At 33.9% G+C, this 26761-nt stretch overlaps 1 pseudogene; it reads right to left on the bottom strand.

Annotated features, from left to right (window-relative positions):
- Positions 1 to 11991: 11991 nt before the first annotated feature.
- LOC107879032 overlaps positions 11992 to 26761 on the bottom strand; it is a 96160-nt pseudogene continuing 81390 nt past the window's right edge.

Genomic DNA, 26761 nt, shown 5'->3' with positions numbered 1-26761 from the left:
CATAAAAAGAGAGGTCAATAGGTATTCTCAAACAAGTTTTAAATATTTTGGAACTCGTTTAGACCACGTTTGGTGTCCCAAAATAGTGGAACAATGCGATCTTGGTGCACCGCATCACCTATCGCATTGGTTAACATTGTTGTAGGGACTGCTAGTAAAAAATAACCGAGGCTTGGCGCGATCATGGTGCGACGCGTTAGGTATCGCATCGATGCCATAGACGCACCGCGTCGCCAATCGCGTTGATGCCCAATTTTCAGTCATTAAATGTCCGCATATTTAAGGGCAAAAGGGTCAATTTCCCACCACTATATAAGCCTATAACAAGAGATTCATCTAGGTTTTCACTAAAATATAGTTGTTTCTCTCAAATTCCCTTAAGAACAAGTCTAGGGTTTTCAATTGAAGGTTCTAATCCAGGAGATTCCACCGTTAATCTTCAAGAAACTTCCATCTAAGGTATATAAAGTGTTGATTCATGGGTTCCTTTCACCCATGAAGCTCAAGAAACCCTTTCAAAAATATAAATTTTGAATTCCATGTTATGAATTGATTCATATCCATGTTTATGTTATTGTATGATTACCAAGTTGAAATCTTTAATACATATAATGAAATTATGTTAGCATGTGGTTGGAATTCTTGTATCTGAAGTGAAAAATATAGCCATGATGTATTATTTTAATGTTCATGCCTAATCCTCAAGTTATTCATGAAAGGTGTTTGCTAAAATGCCTAAAAGAATAAGAATTATGCTTTATGACTTAATTGTGACCAAATTGATGAATTCATGCTTTACCCTTATGTTCACAATTACCTCCATGTTATCGGTATGTATTGTAATAGTTTGGTGGAATTCTCATGAGATTAGACTTACAAAATTATAACATGTTTATATGTATTCCTATTCATGTGTAAGCTTATGACATACAAATACTTTATGAAAATCTCTAATATTTGTACTATGAATTGTTGGCTATGGTCATGTATTCAAGAAGTGTCATGTGTTGTCATTTTCATGCTATCGAGTCCTAGGGGTACTTGTACCTGACAATTTATTTGTGTTCCTAGAGCCAGTGTCAGTTTTAAGATAATCTCAGTCACCCCATAATCAGTAGTATTCTCAGTTAGTTTTAGAACTCAATAGAATTCAGTCAGTTACATGACTTAGGAAAACTCAGTAATCTCATGAACTCAGTCAGTTAACAAAATTCAGTAACATTCTGTTAGTCCACAGAACTTAGTGAACTCAATCTAGTTTATCTCAAAATAACTAGTTCAGTGTCTATTTAGTTGGGAGTAGGATTCAGCACCGAACCCAAGGATGAGGGCATACACTAATAGTAGAGGGTGTGACCCTTAGAAGCAATCTTTGCATTCTAGAATTATGTAGCCAGCATAGGTTGCGACATCAACATTAACAATTAAGGGTTGATGAGGTGAATTAACACTGCCAGTTGAGGGTCCCACCATTCTCCTTTAGGGACACTACCAGATGAGGGTCACTCACAGCTTGTCCTTACTAGTGGCGTGGTATTGACAGTCTTCTAATTAGGGTTACAGATTAGACCCTAACTCTATATAAAAAAGGGGCATGTCGATTAGATGACTACTTTCCATAGTCTTATTCTTAGTCTCAGTAAAAAAAACTCAAATAGTCTTCATATTCAGGACTGTCAGATATAGTCACTCAGTTCAGTATGGAACTCAGCTAGTTCCATCAGAATCATGACTGTCAGACACAGTCACTCAGTTAACAATGTATAAGTTATACGAAACTCATGTTATTAGTATTCAGACTTAGAAGTTAGTATTATCATGATCTTATTTACAGTTACGTATTCATGCATGTATTCTCACAATAATGTTATTCAGTCAGTTAGTATTGTTCATGCATATAAATACAATGCATTCAAAATACCTCACTTTGCATACCAGTACATTCATATGTACTGACGCATACTTTTTTTCTATGCTATGGTGTTTTATACCATAGGTTCAGACGCTCAAGTTCCCGATCGCACTTATATTCAGATTCAGCCAACAGTAGTAAATTTGTAGTGAGTCCTCATCGTTCGAGGATAGCATATTTATTTCATTAATTCATTATTTCAGTTTTAGTAGATGGAGTTAGTTAGGGACATGTCCCATCAATGCCACAGTTTTCAGACATTTTAGAGGCTCTTAGACTAGCATGTTTAGATAGTTTATTTTAGTTTTGGTGTTGATATACCGTATTTCCAGATGTTATGTTTTATTAGATATTTGAACCTTATGGCCTTTCAGTCCTTTTATTCCATATTTATATAATATATTATCCAGTACTCAGTTACAGCTATCAGTCATGGGTTAGCTTATGGTTCTTCGAGATTACTAGCACTGTGTAGCATTTCAGGTATCAGATTCGGGGTGTTACAAACTTGGTATAAGAGCCTAAGGTTAAATAGCATCTTAGGAAGTCTGAAAAGTCGCTTCTAGTAGAGTCTTGTGCATGGGTATGTTGCGCGCCACATTTATGTACAGGAGGCTATAAGATATTTCAGGAACAGTTTCCCTTCTTTCAGTATTCATGTCATGTTAGTGAGCATGAGCTCAAATTTAACTCTCTGTCTAATCCGTTTCTCCCTTTTTGCTTACAAAATAAAAGAAAAAATAGAAATCAGTCAGCCCCTCAGCCCGTCCAAGTAGATCCCTTGGATGAACATATTTCTTATGCAGTATTCAGAGCTACATTCACTTCTCTTGCTAATTCAGTTACTGCCCAGGATGAATGACCAGTTATCATTTCGGCCAACCGAATGGCCAATTTAGCTGCAGTTGGGATTTGGGACTTCACCCGAATAAATCTTTCATCCTTCTTTGGGTCTAAGTTAGATGAGGACCCTCAGGAATTCCTTAATTAGGTTCAGAAGGTTACAGTTATCATGGGGGTTACTGCTTGTGAGAGTGTTGATCTAGCTACATATCAGTTGCAGGATGTGGCTCACACATGTTTTAAATAATGAGAGGCAGAAAGGGCTATAGATGCAGGGCCTATTAAGTGGGAGGAGTTTTCTACTATATTTCTAGATAGATTCTTTACCATAAAGTTGAGAGAAGATAAGGTGTTAGACTTTATCAACCTCAGGCAGGGAAACATGACAGTGAAAGAGTATTCTCTTAAGTTTACTCAATTAGCTAGATACGCTCTTTATGTAGTGGCACACAGTAGGGCTAAGATGAGTAAGCTTGTTTCTGGAGTGAATGATAGTGTGGTCAATAAGTGTAGGTCTGCAATGTTAATTAGTGAGATGGACATAGCCAAACTTATGATCCATGGTCAACAGATAAAAGAACAAAAGATTAAGAAGAGAGAGAAGCAGAATAAGAGAGCAAGGACAGGTAGTTTCAACTTTGCTCAGCCTAAGTCAGAGGGTGGGAATCATTCTCAGTTCTGTCCAAAGTCATCCATTCTAGCTCTTTTCTCAGCCAGTGCTCCAGTGCTAAAATTTAGAGAGGGCAGCAGGGATAGGGCGTCAGGCCCTAAACCTCAGGGCAGTATTAGCAGTGCCCGCACTCATCCTCTTTGTCAGACTTGTGGAAAGAACCATCAGGGTATTTGCAGAGCTGGCAGTGACGTCTATTTTGGATGTGGTAAGCCAGGCCACAGGGTTAGAGATTGTCCTCAGTCAGGCTTTCAGGGTTAGCGTAACCGTTCCTCCACTCAGTTTAGTTGCCCAAACCAGCAGGGTGCCACTTCCAGTGCCATCAGTGGGCAACGCCCAACAGACTATATGTTCTTCAGTCCTGATAAGATTAGGAAAGTTCTCCTGATATGGTCACTGGTATGTTATAGATCTTTCACATACATATTTATGCTTTCCTAGATCCAAAAGCTTCTTTGTCTTTTGTTACATCTTATATAGCAGTTGGTTTTGGAGTCAGTCCCAAAATTCTAGTAAAGACCTTTTCAGTCTCTACCTCAATAGGTAAAACTATCATAGCCCGGCAGGTATACAGGAACTGTCCGGTTATGATATCTCTAAAAGTTACATCAGCAGACTTATTCAAATTAGAGATGACTGATTTTGATGTCATTCTCGACATGGATTGGCTTCGTTCCTGTTATGCCGCAGTCAACTACAAAAATAGAGTTGTCCAGTTTTAGTTTTTGAATGAACCTATCCTAGAGTGGAGGGGTAGTACTTCAGCTTTCAGAGGTCAGCTTATTTCCTACCTTTGAGCATGAAAAATAATATCCAAAGGATGTGTCTATCATATTGCTCGAGTTAAGGACACTAGTTCCAAAACTCCCGGTCTTGAACCAGTCCCAGTAGTGAATAAATACACAGATGTCTTTCCCGAAGATATTCAAGGAATTTATCCCAAAAGGGAAATAGACTTTGGCATTGATCTTCTTCTAGATACTTAACCTATATTTATTCCGCCATATAGAATGGCACCAGCAGAACTCAGAGAATTGAAAGAACAGTTAAAGGATCTCCTAGATAAGGGATTTATCAGACCCAGTGTGTCCCTATGGGGCGCACCAGTCTTATCCGTGTGAAAGAAAAACGGTTCTCTCAGAATATGCATTGATTACCGTTAACTCAATAAAGCCACGATCAAGAACAAGTATCTAATTCCTAGAATTGATGACTTTTTTTACCAACTTCAGGGTGCTAGTTACTTCTCTAAGATAGACCTCAGATCAGGTTATCATCGGCTCAGAGTCAAAGAATGTGACATTTCAAAAATAGTTTTCTGAACTCGGTATCGTTACTTCAAATTCTTAGTCATGTCCTTTGGTCTTACCAATGCCCCAGCGGCCTTCATGGACTTGATGAACTGAGTGTTCAAGTATTACTTGGACATGTTCATCATAGTCTTCATAAATGACATCCTTGTTTACTCCCGTAGTGAGCGTGATCATGCAGAATATCTCAAAATAGTGTTGCAGACTCTCAGAAATCATCAGTTGTTCTCCAAATTCAGTAAGTGTGAATAGTATCTAAGTCCAGTAGCCTTCCTTGGTCATATCGTTTCCAATGATGGCATTAGAGTTGATCCTCAAAAGACCAAAGCAGTAAAAAACTGGCCTTGCCCTATCTCTCCATCAGATATCAAAGGTTTCTTGTATTTGGCTAGCTATTACAGACGTTTTGTTAAGGGATTTTATTATATTGCATCCCTTATGTCTAGAGTGACTTAGAAGAAAGTCAAGTTTCAGTGGTCAAATCCTTGAAAGAAGAGTTTTTAGGAGTTGAAGACTCGACTCACCTCAGCTTTAGTTTTAGCTCTTCCAGACGGTCTAGATGGGTTCGTTGTGTATTGTGAAGCGTCCAGAGTGCGTTTGGGTTGTTTCCTCATATATCATGATAAGGTCATAGCCTACGCCTCCAGACAGCTTAAACCCCACGAGAAGAATTATCTGACTCATGACCTTGAGTTAGCAGCCGTAGTTTTTGGCTTAAAGATTTGGAGGCACTACTTATATGGGGTGCATGTAGATGTGTTCATAGATCACAAAAGCCTTCAATACATATTCTCTCATAAATATCTTAACCTCTATCAAAGAAGATGGCTAGAGTTTTTGAAAGACTACGACATGAGTGTCCTTTACCTTAAGAAGTGCATCAGTTTTCCCAACTAGGTGTTCACTTATTTAATTCAGCGGAAGGTAGTATATGGGTTCAGAATAGCTTAGAATCATTTTTATTTTTTGAGGTGAACGAAAAATAGGATAGAGATTCTAGTATAGTCAAGCTGAAAGAGTCAGTCAGAGATTAAAAGGTTGAGGTTTTCTCCCAAGGGGGAGATGGTGTATTGCATTATCAGGGTTATTTGTGTGTTCCAGGTATAGATGACTTGAGGCAATGAATTCTTGTAGAAGCGCATGGTGCATGATACTCTATTCATCCAGAGGCCACAAAGATATACCGTTACTTGCGAGGGATCTATTAGTGGAGTGGTATGAAGAGACATATTGCAGAGTTTATGGCTAAGTGCTCTACATGTCAGCAAGTTAAGATAGAACATCAGAAGCCTAGTAGGTCCACTCAAGATTTTAATATTCCCACTTGGAAGTGGGAAGAAGTGAACATAGACTTTGTGATGGGTTTTCTCCGTACTCGTCATCAGTATGATTTAGTTTGGGTCTTTGTAGACAGAACGACCAAATCAGCTTATTTCCTTCCAGTCCATACCTCTTTTGCAGCCAAGGATTATGTCAAACTCTATATCAGGGACTTATTCAGATTACATAGTGTCCCACTATTTATTTTCTCAGATAAAGGTACCCATTTCACCTCTCAGTTCTGGAAGGCATTCCAAAAGGGTCTAGGTACCCGAGTTCACCTCAGTATAGTCTTCCATCCCCAGATAGATGGTCAAGCAGAAAGGACCATCCAAACTTTAGAAGATATGCTTCGAGCGTATGCAATTGATTTTAAGGATAGTTGGGATGACCACTTGACTTTGATTGAGTTTGTATACAACAACAACTATCATTTCAGTATTAAGATGGATCCATTCAAAGCTCTCTACGGTAGGAGATGCAGATCTCCAATTGGTTGGTTCGAAGTGGGTGAGGCTGCAGTAGTAGGGCCTGACTTGGTATTTGATACCTTAGAGAAATTCTAGTTAATCAGAGAAAGGCTTAAGACTGCTCAAATCCAACAAAAATCATATGCAGATGTGCTCTGGAAAGATCTCGAGTTTGGAATTGATGATCATGTTTATTTGAAAATCTCTCTCATAAAGAAAGTGAAGTGGTTCGACAAGAAGGAAAAGATCAATCCCCGATATGTCGGTCCCTTCAAAATTCTCAGTCGCTTCAGCAAGGTATCTTATGAGCTCGAATTACCTTTAGATCTAGCCTCAGTCCATCCAGTGTTCCATGTATCCTTGCTTAAGAAGTGCATAGGTGACCCAGCAGTTGTAGTCCCTATAGAGGGCATATACATTTAGAACAACCTCTCTTATAAGAGATTCTAATTGAAATCCTTGACTACCAGATTTGCAGACTGAGGAACAAAGAAGTTCCTCTAGTCAAAGTTCTTTGGCAGAATCAGTCCATTAAGGGAGCTACTTGGGAAGCAGAAGAAGGCATGCGGACCAAGTACCCTCACCTTTTTTCTGCAAACTCAGACTTAGCCCAAGGTAATAGCTTTCCTTAAATCTTATTCATTTTCATGTTCAAATTTTAGTTACAACTTGGTATTCAGTTTCATGCTCAAATTTACATTATAAACTTGGTATCAACTACCATTGCATATTCATTCATGTGTTCATGCATCATGTCATTCATGTATTTGTGCATCAGATATGCATGAATAAGTGAATCAGTACTCCCAGTCATTCATCCATGTATCATCTCAGTCATGAAATCATGCATCAGATATACATGCTCAGTATGAATCTCAGTAAATCAATAATGTCCATCATGTACTCATGTTTCAGTTGTTCATGATCAGTATATACTTTAGCTTATCATTTCTCCCATATCAGTTAGTTTCATTCGAAGACAAATGTTTCCAAGGGGGAGATATTGTAAGACCCCGCAAAATTTCTAAGCTTAATTCATCCTTTTAGGCTTGTCAAGGGGTCTCAGACTTAGAAAATGCTAGCTAAGTTCCCAGAATTAGTTTATTTTTGGCCTTTAAAAGTTGGCACTCTCATTTAGTGTCCTTAATTTACCTTAATGGTCCATATATTTGTTTATTCATGATCAGAGAAATCGATAGGAGTACCTGGATAAGTTTTAGATTTTTTTAAACTCGTTTAGACCACGTTTGGTGTCCCAAAATAGTGGACCAATGCGATATTGGAGCGCCGCGTCTCCTATCGCATTGGTTAACATTGTTGCAGGGACTGCCAGTAAAAAACAACGGAGGATTGGTGCGATCATTGCGCGACACATCGGGTATCGCATTGATGCCATCGATGCGCTGCGTTGCCAATCGTGTCGATGCCCAATTTTTAGTCATTAAATATCTGGATCTTTAAGGGAAAAAGGGTCAATTTCCCACCCCTATATAAGCCTATAACACCAGATTTAGCTAGATTTCACCAAAATATAGTTGTTTCTCTCAAATTCCCTCAAGAACAAGTCTAGAATTTTCAATTGAAGGTTCTAATCCAAGAGATTCCGCCATTAATCTTTAAGAAAATTCCTTCTAAGATATGTAAAGTGTTGATTCATGGGTTCCTTTCACCCATGAAGCTCAATAAACCCTTTCAAAAATATAAGTTTTGAATTCCATGTTATGAATTGAATCATATCCATGTTTATGTTGTCATATAATTACCAAGTTGAAATCTTTAATACATATAATGAAATTATGTTAGAATGTAATTCTTGTATCTAAAGTGAAAAATGTTTCCATGATGTATTATTTTAATGTTCATGCCTAAGACTCAAGTTATGCCTGCAAGGTGTTTCCTAAAATGCCTAAAAGAATAAGAATTATGCTTTATGATTCAATTGCGACCAAATTAATTAATCTATGCTTTACCCTTATGTTCATAATGACCTCCATGTTATTGTTATGCATTGTAATGGTTTGGTGAAATGATCATGAGATTAGACTTATGAAATTATGACATATTTATATGTATTCCTATTCATATATAAGCTTATGACAAACAAATACTTCGTGAAAATCTCCAATGTTTGTACTATGAATTGTTGACTATGGTCATGTGTTCAAGAAGTGTCATGTCTTGTCAGTTTCATGCTATCTAGTCCTGGGGGTACTTGTACCCGACAATTTAGCTGTGTGCCTAGAGCCAGTGTCAGTTTTAAGATAATCTCAGTCATGCCATGATCAGCAGTATTCTCAGTCAGTTTCAGAACTCAATAGAATTCAGTCAGTTACATAACTCTAGAAATCTCAGTAATCTTATGAACTCAGTCAGTTAATAGAATTTAGTAACATTTCATCAGTCCACATAACTCAGTGAACTCAGTCCAGTTCATCTTAGTATAATTAGTTTAGTCTCTATTCAGTTGGGAGTAGGATTCAGCATCTAGCGAACCCAAGGATAAGGGCACACACTAATAGTAGAGGGTGTGACCCTTAAAAGCAATCCTTGTGTTCTAGAACTATGTAGCCAGCATAGGTTAAGACATCAACACTAACATTTAAGGGTTGATGAGGTATATTAAAACTGCTAGTTGAGGGTCCCACCGTTCTCCTTTATGAACACTGCCAGATGAGGGTCACTCATAGCTTGTCCTTACCAGTGGTGCAGTATTGACACCCTTCTAATTGGGGTTATAGATTGGACACCAACTCTAGAAAAGAGTCATGTTAGTTAGATGACTACTTTCCACAGTCTCAGTCTTAGTCTTAGTAAAAGAACTCAGATAGTTTTTTAGATTCAGGACTGTCAGATATAATTACTCAGTTCAGTTCGAAACTCGGCTAGTTCAATCAGAATCAGAAGTGTCAGACATAGTCACTCAGTTAATAGTATATGAGTTATACGAAACTCATGTTTATCAGTATTCAGACTAAGTAGTCATTATTATCATGATCTCATTTACAGTTACGTATTCATCCATTTATTATCACATTCATGTTATTCAGTCAGTTAGTATTGTTTATGCATATAAACCCCATGCATTCAAACTACCTCAATTTTCATACCAGTACATTCAGACATACTGACGCATATTTTTCTTCTATGCTATGGTGTTTTATACCATAGGTTCAGACACTCAAGTTCCCGATCGCACTTAGCTTCAGATTCAGCCAGCAGCAGTAGATTTGCAGTGAGTCCTCATCATTCGAGCATAGCATGATTATTTCATTACTTCATTATTTCAGTTTTAGTAAACGGAGTTAGTTGGGAACATGTCCCATCAACTCCATAGTTTTCAGACAGATTAGAGGCTTTCAGGCTAGCATGTTCAAACAGTTTATTTCAGTTTTGGTATTGATATACCGTATTTTCAGATGTTATATTTTACCAGATATTTGAACCTTATGGTTTTTTATCCCTTTTATTCCACATTTATACAGTATATTATATAGTGCTCAGTTATAGATATCAGTTATGGATTAGCTTGTGGTCCTTCGGGATTTCTAGCACCGTGTAGCATTTTGGGTATAAGATTTGGGGCGCTACACTACCTCTATCAAAATTGCCTCATCGTGTTCCTAGCATCAAATAAATTGCAAATAAGTTCAAGTCATCCTACATTGGAGAAATAATCTACTAGCAACCATCGAATCATGTAAAAGAATCAAGAGATAAACAAAATTATACTCCCAAATAGTCATCAATAGATTCTCTATTTCATCATATTTTATTTGTGATTGCAATTTATTATGACGGAGGCACTTGTAGAGGCCATTCCAAACAACAAAAACAACAACAAATTTTCCTCACTAACATCAAACGAGTAAGAGCTTTTTCTAGAAGCTTCGTATTCATAAAATTATACGCCTTCCGTTTTAAAAAAGAATGACCTAATTTGACTTGACACGGAGTTTAAAAAAATAAAAAAGACTTTTGAATCTTGTGGTCCTAAATTAAAGTTATGTTAAATATACAAAAATGTGCTTCAATCTTGTGGTCATAAACATGCCACGTGGAAAGTTAAAATTTAAAAGTTGCTAAAAAGGAAAGTGTCATTCTTTTTGAAATGGACCAAAAAGGAAAGTATGTAATTCTTTTTGAAATGGGAGTACTTTAATAGCTCTTCCATTGCCTTTATTTATGTCGTTGTGTTGTTAATTTCTATATTCTAGAAATACCCTAGCAACCGCTCGCCCTCGAATCATAAAGAATATAAATTAAAAAACAAAATTAATTTTTTTTAAGAGTCCTAGCAACTTAGTTAATTTTTCCGCGCTGACATTCTAGAAGCTTCGTATTCTTAAATTGATACTTATTTCAATAGTTGTTTTATTGCCTTTATTGATGTTGTTGTGTTGCTAATATCCAAAAATGGTGACGGCGGAAACCTATTTGCGTCGGCCATCGTCGAGCAATTTTCCGATGATTGTATGAAATTTTGAAGACTTTTTCTTGAATTTGAGTGTAAACATTCGGCGGTGCTTTCCCGGGAAAAAAAGTGCAAAGGGCTGATAGAATTGTTACTTTCCAGAATTTATACTTTTTGAAAAAGTTACATTACATCATAATTCATAATTTTTACATTAAAGTTGGGATACATCATTCTTCCAATATATCAATTAATTTTACACGTGTAAAATAAAGTATAGTGATATATTCGAAAGAATATAATGCATCCAGTGCATCATAAATTTTTAGTAATTTTATAGGGAGTAATTAGCAGAAAAATCTCTTATGTATACTTATTTTTGTAGTAATTTAATAGTAATAGTGGTATTTGAGAAATAATTATTTTTTTAATTTCTCATTTAATATTTGAGATTCAACTAAATACGAATTTATAAGATTTTAATTCATAGGACTTATTTTCATTTTTAGGCTTCAAAAATCCCAAGTGGGTGAAGAGATCTCTCTTATATAGAAGGGACTCATGGGAATCTACTCCCTTTTACTTTTGTAAGTATCGTATAACTTTACCCATTAAAACGCCGGTTATAATAAAGATTTATAGTACGGGATTTTGTCCATCAAATTTTAGGTAAATAAAATAAAAGTACCTAGTATCTTTTTGCTTTCACTAAAATTTGTACACAAACTCTTAATATAATTTATTTTATTTTATTGATCACTAGATTATGCCCTTACATAAAACAATGGTTACTGTTGAATATAAGAAATTATATAATGGCGTTGCAAGTGCCATTTGTAAAAGGTACTTTATTATTTATAGTGATTTACGAAATTTTCGTAGAATCCGTTCAAACGACCAGACGCTTGGGAAACCAAGAAAAATATTAAACAGCCTAATAATAATATTATTCTCCTAATAACAGATATGCACAGCAATGCATTCCTAATTATGTGCCTTAAATACACCAACAAAAGATCCTATGAAGTCTTAATTTAAGTCCTAGTTGTATGAATTCAGTTCACAAGCATATGATCAAATCCTCCGGCCTGTAGAGCAACCCGACTCCCACTAAAATTATGGAGCAATCGTTCCAGTAACCTCCTCATTGTTGTATCCTCCTAATAGCACACATGAAAAACCCATGCATAGTCAGAAAAAACAAGGGTCTAATTCCAGAAAAGGAATGCTACTTATGTAGCCAAGTATTACTTACATGAAGACAACTGCTGAAGGTGGTATCTCTAATAATATCTGGAAGACTAGTTCTTAGTGTATCACATGTCATCTCATAAGCCATGCATATCGCCTTTAGCCTCACAGAAATAACAAAGCCCAATAAGGATTGTGATATATCACACATAAGCAAGCCGAAAGGAAAACAGGGATGGTGATACACAAAAACTAAATCTTGGATTATCCAACAAATGAAGATAGCACCTAATTATGTATTTCAGCAACTTTGATAGCAGTTGATCAACAAGTGCACCAACCATATTTTCCTAAAACTCGAGCTATTGCAAAAAACCTTTTCGCTGTGCTACAAATATAATTCAAACCCACATCATCAAAAAGATATTTTTGCACAATGAGAGTTGCAACCTGTCAAAATGATAATTTAGATGCATGAAAATCTAATGAAGTTGATGAAGGATGTAATTAGAAACTGGCTTTGGGGAAGCACTAACTATTTTTGATAGTTCTAAATGAGAGAAAGAGAAAAAATAGACATGAAAAAAAAAGAAAAAATATGAGAAGCAGTAGTGATATTCATTCTTACAGAATACAATAAAATATATAATATAAGTGGTCTGAAATATCTATCAAAACTTGAAAACTTGTCTCCTAATGTTGTGCTAAAATTATGCACTACCACACACAACAACTATTTTCTAAAGATTTGGAACTTACAAAAAAATAATCTACAGATTACAACAAAAAATCAAGACCAAAAAATACTGCCAAGCTGACAGCAGTTAGCATCACTAAAAATAGCATCCTTTATCACTCCTCCTTGATGTAAGTGTTGCTGGTTACTCCAAGCTTAGCTCTAAAAAGATCAAATCTCTATTTCTATAATGCTTTTATAAATATATCAACTAGTTGATCTTCACCATAGCAATGCAGAATATGAACTTCATTCTCCCTTTCAGCTTCTCGAATGGAACGATTATGATTTTAATGTGTTTAATCTTCCCATGAAAGACTGGATTATTTACCATAGAAACTGCAGACTTGTTATCACAAATTATTTATGTTGCTTTACTTGGCTGAAATGCCAAGTCGCTCAAAATTTTTCTCAACCATAAAGCTTGATTTAATAGAGCACCTGAGGCAGCAACGTACTCTGCTTCAGCAGTTGATTGAGCCATAGAATCTTTCTTCTTTGTGCACCAATAAATAACACCTGATCCTAGAGTGAAACAGTATCCAGAAGTACTTTTCATGTCATTTTGAGACCCAGCCCAGTCACTATCAGTGAACCCCAATAATTTCATAGATGTGGTTCTTTTATAGAACAGACCATAGTCAATGGTGCCCCGAATGTACCTCAAAATCCTTTTTGCTGCTTTGAGGTGAATTTCAGTTGGTGAATGCATAAACCTTAATAACACACTTGTTACATACATAATATCAGGCCTTGTGGTAGATAGATACAATAGTGAACCAAGAAAACTTCTAAAAAATTAAGTATCAACCAAATCGGATTCATCCTTTTTTGTTAGTTTCTCTTCTTGAATTGCAGGCGTACTTATTGGTTTGCATTTTTCAAAGCAAAACTTCTTTAATATTTCAGTAGCATATTTCTTCTGAGTAATAAAAATTTCTTAAGAAGATTGACTAACCTCCATTCCTAAGAAATAAGTTATCTTTCCCGAATTATTCATTTCAAAAACCTTCATCATTTTCTCTTTGAAGTCTATGATAGACTTTATGCTGCGTCCAGTCACCAACAGATCATCAACATAGAGGGAAACTATGAGAAAGCCATTAGTTTAAAGTCTAATATACAAGGTTGCTTCATTATAGCTTCTATTGAACCCCAAATTCAGTAAGTAACTATCAATTTATGCTTACCAGGCCCTAGGTGCTTGCTTCAAGCCATAAAGTATTTTTCTCAATAAGTATACTTGATCTCTAGATCCTTTAAAACCTTTAGTATACTCTACATAAATTTTCTCTTCAATAAATCCATTAAGAAAAGTTAACTTTATGTCCGGATACTTGCCACCCTTGGTGTGTAACAACTACAAGAAGCAATCTGATAGTGTCAAACCTTGCAACTGGTGCAAGGGTTTTAAGAAAATCAATTCCATGTTGTTGGGTGAAACCTTTAATGACCAGCCTCACTTTGTACTTGTTGAGCGTGCCATCCGAGTTCAACTTAGTCTTGAACACCATCTAGCTCTAAGAACTTGTCTGTCATGAGGTCTAGGTACAAGTACCCATGTATCATTCTTGTTAATCACATTGAGCTCCTCCTCCATGGCAGCCCTCCATTCTAGAATTTATAATGCATTGTCTACACTTTTTGAATCTAATATAGCAACACTGTATCTGCTATATATGTATTCAATTGAGCTGGTACCTCTTACCATGAAATCATCAGAATCTTCTTTATCTGGAATTGATTCTTCTTCTTGGACACTTTGTTCTTGATTAGTGATCTGTAAAGGAGAAACAACCATATTCTTTCAGTCCCACATAGCATTCTCATCAAATTTAACACTTCTACTCATATATATTTGCTGTAAAATAGGATTTAAAATCCTATAGCCTTTAGAAGTGCTACTATATCCCATAAATATTCCAACATCTACTCTTTGATCAAGTTTATCCTGTTAAAATTCAGGAATGTAAGAGTAACATATGCAGCCAAACACTTTAAGATGTGAGACTGATGGCTTGGTTCCAATCCATGCTTCATATGACATCTTTCCTTTCACTTACACCATTTTGCTGTGTTGTGTAAGTAACAGTAAGTTGATGTTGAATTCCTATTTTCTGAAGGAAATCCTTAAACTGATTGGAAGTTAACTCAGTCCCATTATTAGACCTTAAGATCTTTATCAAAGAGCCACATTGATTTTCAATAGTTGCTTTAAACTTTTGAAATGCAGCAAGCACTTCAGATTTTTGCTTCAAAAAATAAACCCAATAAAACCTTGTAAGTTCATCAATGAATAAAAGAAAGTATTTGCTGCTATTATAAGAAGGAGGGCTCATAGGTTCACATACATTAGTGTGTATTAGTTGGAGATTTTTAGTAGCTCGCCAGGCTTGATTCATAGGAAATAGTGATTGAAGTAGCTTCCCAATTTGACAAACTCCATATACATTAGAGTTTTTATTTATGGAAGGCAAATCTGTCACAAGTTTCTTATTTTGCATCATTTTTAAAGACTTAAAAGTGATGTGGCCAAGCCTTTTATGCCAGACATAACTGTCATTTTTTATGCCGATATAAGCTCCAATCTCTGTATATTTCCAATCAAGAGAAAAGATTCTATTGAGCATTTTGACCATGAGCAATTTTATAACAGTTGGATCCATAATTTCACATGCTTTATCTTTAAATAACAGGGCATAATTGTTATCAAGCAACTGACCAACACTGAGAAGACTTTGGCTAATTTCAGGAATAAACAATGCATCGAAAATAACCTTTATACTTGAGGGAGTTTGAACAGCAACTGCTCATTTGCCCTTTGCATCTAAGAGTCTGTCATCTATAACTCTAACTTTGGAAAAATAGTTTTTGTCCAAATAGTTAAAGTTATTCAAGCTAGCTATCATATGATGTGTACATCTAATATCAACAAGCCACACATCATGCTCTTGAGATGCTATATTGCATTCTCTAATAATAGAAGCAGCAAACAATTTCTCTTCATGTTCTTCAACATTTTTAGCAACTAGAGTTGGATACGCTTGAGCTGGTTGGGATTGATTTGTTTGGAAGACCTTATCTATATGACCAAACCGTTTGCAGACCTTGTATTGATCTCCAGGTCTGTACCAATAAAACTTCTCAGTATGATTGGTCTTTTTACAATAGGGACAAGGTGGATACTTCGATCTTCTATATCTCCCTTTATTGTTATATTGCTCCTTCTTCTCATTGCCCTGTCTTCTATTTAATTGCCCTTTTAATTTACCATCAGACTAAGCTTTAGACTTTTGAGCATCCACAAGAGCAACTTCGTTTGAACTCTCTTCCCCTCTAAAAGATTTTCTTTCCACAGCTTGAAGAGCGTTGGATAATTCATTCAACGTGACATGAGACATATCCCAAGTATCTTCTATTGAGGAGATTTTTGCTTCAAAATTATCTAGAAGTGTCACCATCACCTTCTCAACAATCCTTTGCTCTTCTAATTTTTCTCCCAACAATCAAATCTGATTAACAATTTTCATGATTCTATCAATATAATCTTTCACCTTTTCAGTCTCTTTCATCCTCAACATCTCAAATTCTTTTCTTAGATTCAATATTTGCATTTGTCTTATCCTATCACTCCCCTAAAATTCTTGCTTCAGCATATCCCAAGCTTTTTTTATAGTTTCACATGTCATTATCCTTGTAAAAATTGATTCGGAGATGGCTGCGTGAATGAAAGACAAGGCTTTTGGACCTTTTGTAATCTCTTCTTCATGATTTCTGATCTGCTGAAGAGTTGGATTTGCTCTCAAAGGTTCTGGAGTATTTTCTTCCTCAACATACTTTAACAAACCAAGACCTTTCAAGTATGTCTTCATCTTTACAGACCAAACTTGGTAATTTTTGCCATTAAAGATAGGAGGTGAAATAGAAGGGCTGATGGAAGCCATGTAAAAAAAGAGAACCGGACAAAAGGAGACTTGAACAAGTTATGCTTGTTGGGTGATCTTTGTTGGGTTTTTCTCAAAATAAATAGTCCCTTAAAGATCAATCTTGCGTTGATGCCAATTAAAGGAGAGAAAGAAAAAAACAAACATGAAAAATAAGAGAAAAAATCTGAGAAGCAGTAGTGATATTCATTCATACAGCATACAGAAAAATATATAATATAAGTGGTCTGAAATATCCCTCAAAACCTGGAAACTTGTATCCTAATGTTGTGCTGAAATTATACACTACCACACACTACAACTATTTTCTAAAGATCTAGAAATTACATAAAAATAATCTACATATTACAGCAAAAAATCAAGACTAGAAAAAACTGCCAAGCTAACAGCAGTTTGCTTCACTGAAAACAGCATCCTTCATCAAGTTCACTCCCATCTCCATCATGTACAAGCACAGAGGAATGATCTCTGTCGAAAGAATAAAACTGTTAACTTCAGTGTCATCTACCTGCACAAAGAAAACCAAAAGAAACAAAGTACCTTAAGCTTTAGAACATTGATTAAGGTAGGTTAAGAATACCAAAAATAACATCTTTAGCTCGTTGCATTATAACTAATCATGGTTTTCTTTTCATAGTTGGCCATTCCCAGTAGACATAATCACGAATAAAATCTTTATACTAATAATGGAAGTAGAAAATGAGACGCATGAAATACAGTAGACTTGTTACTTTCACGAGAGCACCAATGACACCTAAGCTTGTAAGACTCAAATTTACAAAAGGTCTTGACTTGCTTGTTGTATTAAGAAAAGGGTACAAATACAATGAAATATTTGCTGCAAAGTAGAAAACTGTCAGAAGAATTTATTCAAGAAAGAAACCAAATGTCGCAACTATGATGGATCACAATTTCAATTATCACCATACAAATGTCTATTCAGATCTCGAGAACACATTATGATTATGAAGTCCATTTATTTGTTTTTCTTTAAGATGTACTTGTAAGTTTTGAAGGTTATAAAGCATTATACATGAAAATAATATGGGGCTGGGGTAGGTATCTAAGACCACATGTTTGTGTTATTGCACCGGTCAGCGCTTCAAAGAACCTTAGGCCACAAACATGTAATCTTCATTTCTTCATCTTTACGGACATCAATGACTCTCAAGGAAAGGAGGTCTTTATTTAAAAAAAAATAAGTGAATGCACTAAGCAATTGTCGGTGGCATAAGAAATGTATGAGATGCGTTGAGATTTTTTATGTCCCTGCCATTGTTATGGAAAAGAATTTGCATTCACAAGTAACTGTAAATGAACATACATACTCAAGAAATTCCTGTCTTGTCAATGACATTCAACCTAAAAGCACAGTTATAAAATATTTTTTTGTATTTAAAAAAAGCCAAGTTTATGATCATTGACAAACAGATAAGAGAACTTTAAAAAAAGAGGAAGAGATTCGTTACCATTGAGGAACAACATTCTGGTGTCAGGATGAGAGACTACGCACTGTAAAATAGAAAGCAATGAGAAACTATTTCAATAGGAAGGATAGAAAATTTGACCTTGACCAGTAAAAAATCTAATTAACAGAAGCATGGTGGGAATACAATTACATCTTAAAGCACTTATACTATGATAACATATGTTGCTCAAACTCTTCAAAAATATCATCGGGTGCATTCAGATCCTTCAAAAGTAGTACATTTTTGGAGGATCCGATACGGGTATGGCAATATTTTTGGAGAGTCCAAGCAACATAGATGATAACAATAGATATTTGAAAGTGATTCTTGCGATGCTCTAAGAAAGAAATAAAATACAAAAGTACCTCACTGCTAACAGGATTTTTTTACAAGGAAAAAGAAAAAAATTGAACACCTTCCAGTCAGGTGCATTCACCCTCCATCTCTCCTGATACATATAACGCAAACCCAAACATATCCAATTTTCTACACCTAATGTTGGTCATGTAATCATTATAAAAGAAAATATATAGTGATAGTTACTCATCACTTTAAGAGCACCAACAAGAGAGAATAATAGAGACAAGTATCAAGAATCATTGAGAAAAAGTGTACAAGAAAAAGATGTTAATATACATGAAGAAGTGCTAGTGCATTACAAACTATATTGGATTGTGCAGTAGTCAGGTTTGACGGCGACAAAACAGGGTAAATGGAAACTATCTCCTGAAAACAAGCAAATTTAACGTTTACAAACATATAGAAATAGCTTGTAACTTCCACAAATATTAAGTTAAAAAATAAGAAACAAAGTAATTGGACAGAAATTGTCTATAATAAAAGTTTAAGAAATATGAATGAAATAGTTGAGAGAATATAAGTCCAGAATCTCATCATGGTACAAAGAGTTATACAAATAATATAGGATCTGATAAACCATACAACCACCTACATATTGTAGCTTCAGTTTATCATCTAAGTTGGTCAAGGTACAAAAATAGTTTAATGGAAATTAGATTTTATAACAGTTTGTACATATACAATGAAATGACACACGCTGTCTAGTTTCCATTATTGGAAAATCAACCTTGCTATGAGTTGAGTACAAATTACAACTAGGAACGCACCCTATGGGCCAACATAGGACTAGCTCCCACTCCCTCCCCAACCAGAAATTTCACAAACATATTTTCTCAGCCTAAGACTCTACAAGATGTTAAGGGAAACAATATAGGACTCTACAAGACATTTTCAATTTTAACCATATTAATTGCTCAATAACCCATTCAAAAGGTCATTAGGATATTTCCTTGACAGCTTTGTTGTAAAAGGTCTTACACATGCTTTCTTTTATTCCTTACTTTTAATGGTACAGTCTGAAGACAGAAGCATCTGTAATCACTTAAGAAATGTGCAGTGTGCAAGCATTTGAGAGATGAGAATGAGACTAACTCTAGAAATTAGTCAATTGATCACTTCATTCAGGACGAATACACTTAGTTGATTATATAATTACTATGTAATTCATTAAGGGTGTGTTTGCTATGAAGAAAAATATTTTTTGGAAAATGTTTTTCAATTTTCTCATGTTTGGTTGGCTTAAAGATTTAGCGAAATGTTTTCCAAATCAACTTATTTTCCTCAAATCTAAGGAAAATGATTTCCCTTCAAAAAGTTAGGAAAATATTTTTCAAAACTTTCTTCAACCTCATTCTTAAGTTGAAATATTCATACAATTCTCAAAATAACCTATCCCTACTCCGTCCCCCGATCCCATACCCCACCCCACCCCCTACCATCCTCAATCCAAAAGAAAAAGATATTTTAATTTTTTTCTTACCTTATCTCCTTACCCAAAACTCAAACCCCTACTCCCCTTCCCCCCTACAAAACAATACTTAATTTTTTTTAAAAAAAATCAAACCTTTTCTTCCCCCCCCCCTACCCGATCCCCCACCCTACCACCCCCTCCTTTCTTAAAAAAATAAATTTTTAAAATTTTTTAAAAATTTTTTCCTTACTCCACCCTCACTCCCCTACCCCGATCCTTACCTCCCAACCACCCCCATTCAAAAAAACTATTTCAATTTTTTATCTTATCTCATCCCATAACCCGAAACTCAAACCCCTACTCCTTTCAAAAAAAAATATTTAATTTTTAAAAAAAAATTCAAACTTTTTCCTTTCCCTCCGCTACCCGACCCCACCCCTACCAACCCCACTTTCTTTTCAAAGAAAAAAGAGTTTTTTCTTATCCCCACCCTTACTCCCCTACTCTGATCCCTTTCCCCCTCCCTCTAGCCTCCCTCCCCTCCCCCCTCCTCAGAAAAACTAAATCGTAATTGCGTCGTGTAGTCGAACGATATGTCCCCGCCATTACTCACTAATTTGACAACCTCAACCCCCACCTACCAACCCCCTCCCCAAAAAAATTATATTTTTTTTAATTTGTTTTTTTAAAAAAATTAAAACTTTTTTCTTTTTCCATCTTTCTTATCCTATTTGTTCTCATTATTTTTATAAAATATATATAAATACTTTTAGAAAATACATACTTACCTAATTTGTATAACGAACACAAGAATATACGTAAGAAATGACTTATTTTTTTGAAAATATTTTTCCTCCTTCATAGTGAACACACCCTAAAAAGGGTATTTTTCAGGGTTGAAAATAATTTTATAAAATATATTTTTACTACTTAGCTAAACACTAGAATGTATTTTCTAAAAAATATTTTTCATTCACCATCCAAACACTAGAAAATATTTTTCAGAAAATAGTTTTCATCCACTAACCGAACATAAGAAAGCAAGTAAGAAACCAACTTATTTTCCAGAAAAATATTTTCTAGGAAAATATTTTCCGTGGAAAACATTTTCTTTCATACCAAACACACCCTAAAGTTGTAGTTGAACTTATTAATTGAAAGCTAATTTTAGTTCAATCAATTTATTTCTTACTAATAATATTTTAATATGAATCATTTCACATCAAATTAGTCAATTTATCACTCTATTCAGGACTAATACACTTAGATGATCATGTAATTACTATGTAAGTCACTAAAATCACAATGAACTTATAAATTGAAAGTTAATTATAGTTAACTTAATTTATTTATTACTAATAATGGTTTGATATGAATCATTTCATATCAAATTAGTCAATCTCTATTCAGGACGGATACACTTAGTTGATCATATAATTACTCTATAATTCATTAAAATTGTAACTAAACTTATTAATTGATAGCTAATTTAAGCTAAACTGTTATGAAATAATAAGAAACAAAGAATAAGAGTAGAGAGAATAGAGAGAGTAATTGTTATTTCTCTTGAGGCATTCTTGAGGAGTGAATTACAATGAAGGAAAACCCCTTTATTTATAGGGGAAAACTAACCTTAGGGTTTCTAACTTTTTCATAAATAAACATTCATATATGGTAAAGTAGACATTCACTAAATATGGTAAAATATTTATAACATCCCCCCTTGAATGTCTAATTGTAGATAATGTGCTTCATTAAAACCTTACTAGAAAAAATTCAGTGGAAAAAAAAATCTAGTGAAGGAAAAAGAGTACACATCTCTGACAATACGTATATAGGTTGCCTCATTAAAAACCTTACAAGGAAAACCCAGTGGTACAAAACCTCATAAGGGGAAAAGAGTACAACGCGTATTTACTCCCCCTAATGAGAACATCCTTGAAACTTTGCGTCCCGATCTTGTGCACCATCTTCTTGAAAGTTGTAATTGAAAGAGACTTGGTGAATAAATTAGCTATGTTGTCACTTGAACTAATCTGTTGCACGTTAATATCACCATTCTTTTGGAGCTCATATATGTAGAAAAGTTTTGATAAAGTGTGCTTCGTTCAATCATTTTTTATGAATCCTCCATTAAGATGTCCTATAAATATTGCATTATCTCTGTATAAAACTGTGAGTACATTTTCACATTTCAAATCACATTTTTCTCGAATGAGATGTATCATGGACCTCATTCAAACATATTCTCGGCTAGCTTCATAAATAGCTATTATCTCATCATGGTTCAAGGAAGTGGCTAGGTAGACTACTTTGTATATCTCTAAGATATGGTAGTGTCCCCACATGTAAATACAATGCATGTTTGAGATTGAAATTTATGTGGGTTAAATAAGTATCCAGCATCAGCATAATCAACAAGTTCGGGACTGCAAGCTTTAGAATAAACTAAGCTCATATCTTTTATCCCATTTCGATGTCTCCTACTAGGAGCAGAAATATACCTTACTAACAAATTGACTAAAAAGGCTATATCAGTCCTTGTAGTATTTGCAAGATACATTAGTCTTGTGCATCAATTGCACTAAGATATGGTACTTCATAACTAAGGAGTTCCTCATTCTTTTATTGAAGTCGGAATGGATCCTTATTCAATTTTGCATGTTTCTCATTTAAGAAAATATTTTATTACTTTTGAAAACTCTCCAAGAGTTTCAATGATACTCAAATCATCAATTTATCTCTTATGAGTATAGTAAAAAGTTTTTCAGAAACTTTATTTGCTTCAGGCATTTTGTATCCTTTAGGGATTTTCATATAGATTTTTGTCAAGTAACAATATCCAACATGTCAAGTGTGACATCTTCAAGTGTCTGAACTGAAAATCAAATAAGTTTTACGCTTACCAAAATGCATCCTTTCAGGTCACTTGATAAATATTTCTACGTCAGCATACTTAAATAAACGTAGAATTCAGATTCTCGTAATCTTTCACAATATTGCACCAATATTGTATCAAAGATATCGTTAATGTATATCATTTTGTATCGATTCATAATGCAACATAACATTTTGATATCTCATCTTGTCATTATTTTCAGGTACCTGAAACTCTCATAATGTTTCATGAAGTGTTATGTCGTAGGCTTTTCAAGAGCACATTGTTTACTTATTATGATTGTTTGCTCCTCATACTTTTCAAGAATTATTTTATTTGTAACCGATTGGTCTACTACGCTTTACGGATGCATAGACTTTGTCCTTTATGAACATAAAATAGGAGCAGTTGCAGCTTAATTATGAGATACTTTCAGCATTTGACTTGAATTATCTTTTGAATGAGGATTTGAGAATAATTCCTAACATATTTCATAGCTGCTTATAATTTCTCCCTTATGTTGGAAAACTAACATACATCCTCTACTTCTTTGAGGAATCCATATTTGTACATCAACATATATTCATTAATCATATACCGCACATGAAAAAATTTTAGATGGAATATTTGGTTCATGACCTTGAACCAATTGAGAGGGAAAAAATAATCATAATCTATTGGTCTAATTCATAAAAGTGTTATTGTCTGCAACATATCATATTTCAGACCAATACATGAAACTTTATTCTTATTAGTAATGGTTCATCCATTTATGGAAGGCATTCAATGCTAAACCATCATCATCAAGATGAATTATCTTGATTACACAATCTGAAAATTATGCTCAATTTATATTGAGCAAGTAACTTTACGAATGTCAAACGTAGGTTGACAATGAATGCACATGTGATCATCTTATTGATGCATCTTTTCAACATATCACATGATAGGTGAATGGGCCCTTATTCACCTTTTATATTTTTTAGATTTTAAGGGATCCAATCTCAAAATTAGTTGGTCCAACTAACTTATCATGAGAACAAGCAATATTAAAAGTAATGAAGAGTTTTCTAATTTCTTCAATATATATTCAATAATCAGTATACACATCTTTGGGATGTCGCAATCGTTCATGTCAATTTATGAACTTTTATTCTAGCAAACTCCAAGTTTACCATGACATATATCTTTTACTTTAGTAAATTTCATATTTACTAATACATGAATAAATTTAAGATTCACTACTTTAGAAGTATATTTCAAAATAAGTCTTCTTAATTTATTTAGCCTCTTTCGGAGGTGAGTTGTGATACCATCACAATCAAGTTCACATTTGTATTGAAACAATCGAAATCTTCATTCCCTAGGAATGAAATATAATCGTACCTTAAGCCTATCAAATTTTGATAGCTTATAACCTCTTTCATGATATTGCTACTTCAGGAGCAAATCGAGGCATACATATAATGTAGAGAATTTTTCTCTTAACATATCTTTAATTATAATCACAATAAGTAAGTGAAAATATCATCACTTGTCTTCTTTAATACATATTATGCACTCTACCGCATTCACTTCAAGAATGGAGCAAGTTGTCAACTTTTAGATTCATCATATATTGATGCCATATTCACTTCATGGATCATATCAATGGGATATCGTGATTTTTTCATCAAATATTGCCTTAGCCATCATAATATAATCAATATGGTACATTGAGATTCAAACTCAATGTCTTATCCATGTATAGGCGTCTTAGGCATAAATCGATGGGGCTTGAACCCAACATCTTATAATCATGGTACATCAGGACTTTAACCTAATGTCTTATCTTTTTGGTATGATAGAATTTGAATCCACCATCTTATAATCAATGAAATAATATATCAAATTGTACAACAAGATTCATCAACAAACCTTTAAAAGGCTACCTTTTTTTTTATTTAAGCAAAAATACATATTCGTAGATATCATAAATTAATAAACATCTTTAAAGACAAACATATAAAAAAAAAATCATTGCTTTTGATACTATGTGAATTACTTAACTAATTATATTATACCTATGCATTATTAATTACATAACAAGTGTCATACAATACAAACCAATAATACAAACCTTCAACTGTGCATGCTTTTTGTCATGTAATGACTCATTAAAGCTACAAATTTCATGAAGAATTGATAACAGATGCAAAAGATGTCCGCTTCATCTTGATTTCTACAAGGTTTTTAACCACGATATAATAAATATTAGAGACTCGTGTTGATAACGTGTTAAGAAATAACAATGAATAAGAGTAGAGAAAATAGAGACAGTAATTGTTATTTCTTTTGAGAGATTCTTGAGGAGTGAATTACAATGAAGGAAAACCCCTTTATTTATAGGGGAAAACTAATCTTGGAGTTTCTAATTTTTTTATAAATAGACATTCATATATGGTAAATAGACATTTACTAAATATGGTAAAGTATTTATAACATAAACTAATTTATTTATTACAAATAATGATTTAATATGAATCATTTCACATCACGTAGAACTTACATGGGTTGTAAAGTATGGTAAGAAATTTGGTAAAGTTATAAAAGTCAAATATATCATATTCTCTTGTATACCTGTCAAACGGGTCAGGCTAACCCGGCCCAGCCCGGTCCACTTACAAAAATTGGTCCGGATTGATCCAGCCCGGTCAGCCCACGGGCTGTAGGGTACCGGGTCCCAGGCCGATTTATTTTTGGTTTTGGGCCCGATTAACCCCACCCGAACCAAGTCCAGTCCAGGCCCGCCGGTTAACCGGCCCGAAATCGGCCCGATTATTTTTTTTAAAATAAAAAAACGGACTAATTTACTATAAAGTATTATTAATTTATTATATTAAGTAGCATATGTTTAATTTAAAGAAGTACATATATTTTATATGTGTACGTATATATTGAATGATACATATATATGTGTATATATCTTCTATTGACGTATATATTTAACATATATATGTGTAAATATTTTATAAATTAGTATATAACTATATATATAGTGTGTGTGTATATATTGTAGTATATCTGATTTAAAGTAATACGTATATATTGAATAGTACATATATATGTGTATATATTTTCTATAGACGTATATATTTAACGTATATGTGTATATATTTTATAAATTAGTGTACAACTATATATATAGTGTGTGTATATATTGTAGTATATTTTATTTAAAGTAGTACATATATATTGAATGATACGTATATATGTGTCTATATCTTCTATAGACGTATATATTTAACATATACATGTGTATATATTTTAAAAATTATTATATAACTATATATATAATGTGTGTATATATTGTAGTATATATATTGTAGTATATTTTATTTAAAGTAGTACGTATATATTGAATTGTACGTATATATGTGTATATATCTTCTATAGACGTATATATTTAATGTATACATGTGTATATGTTTTATAAATTAGTATATAACTATACATATAGTGTGTGTATATGTTGTAGTATATATATTATAGTATATTTTATTTAAAGTAGTACGTACATATTGAATGATACGTATATATGTGTATATATCTTCTATAGACGTATATATTTAACGTATACATGTGTATATGTTTCATACATTAGTGTATAACTATATATAAAGTGTGTGTATATATTTTAGTATATATATATTGTAGTATATTTTATTTAAAGTAGTACATTTATATTGAACGATACGTATAAATGTGTCTATATCTTCTATAGACGTATATATTTAACGTATACATGTGTATATGTTTTATAAATTAGTATATATAGTTATATACTAATTTATAAA

This window comes from Capsicum annuum, chromosome 1 (genome assembly GCF_002878395.1).
Source record: "Capsicum annuum cultivar UCD-10X-F1 chromosome 1, UCD10Xv1.1, whole genome shotgun sequence".
NCBI lineage: Eukaryota > Viridiplantae > Streptophyta > Magnoliopsida > Solanales > Solanaceae > Capsicum > Capsicum annuum.
This window is presented reverse-complemented; position numbering and strand designations above follow the sequence as displayed.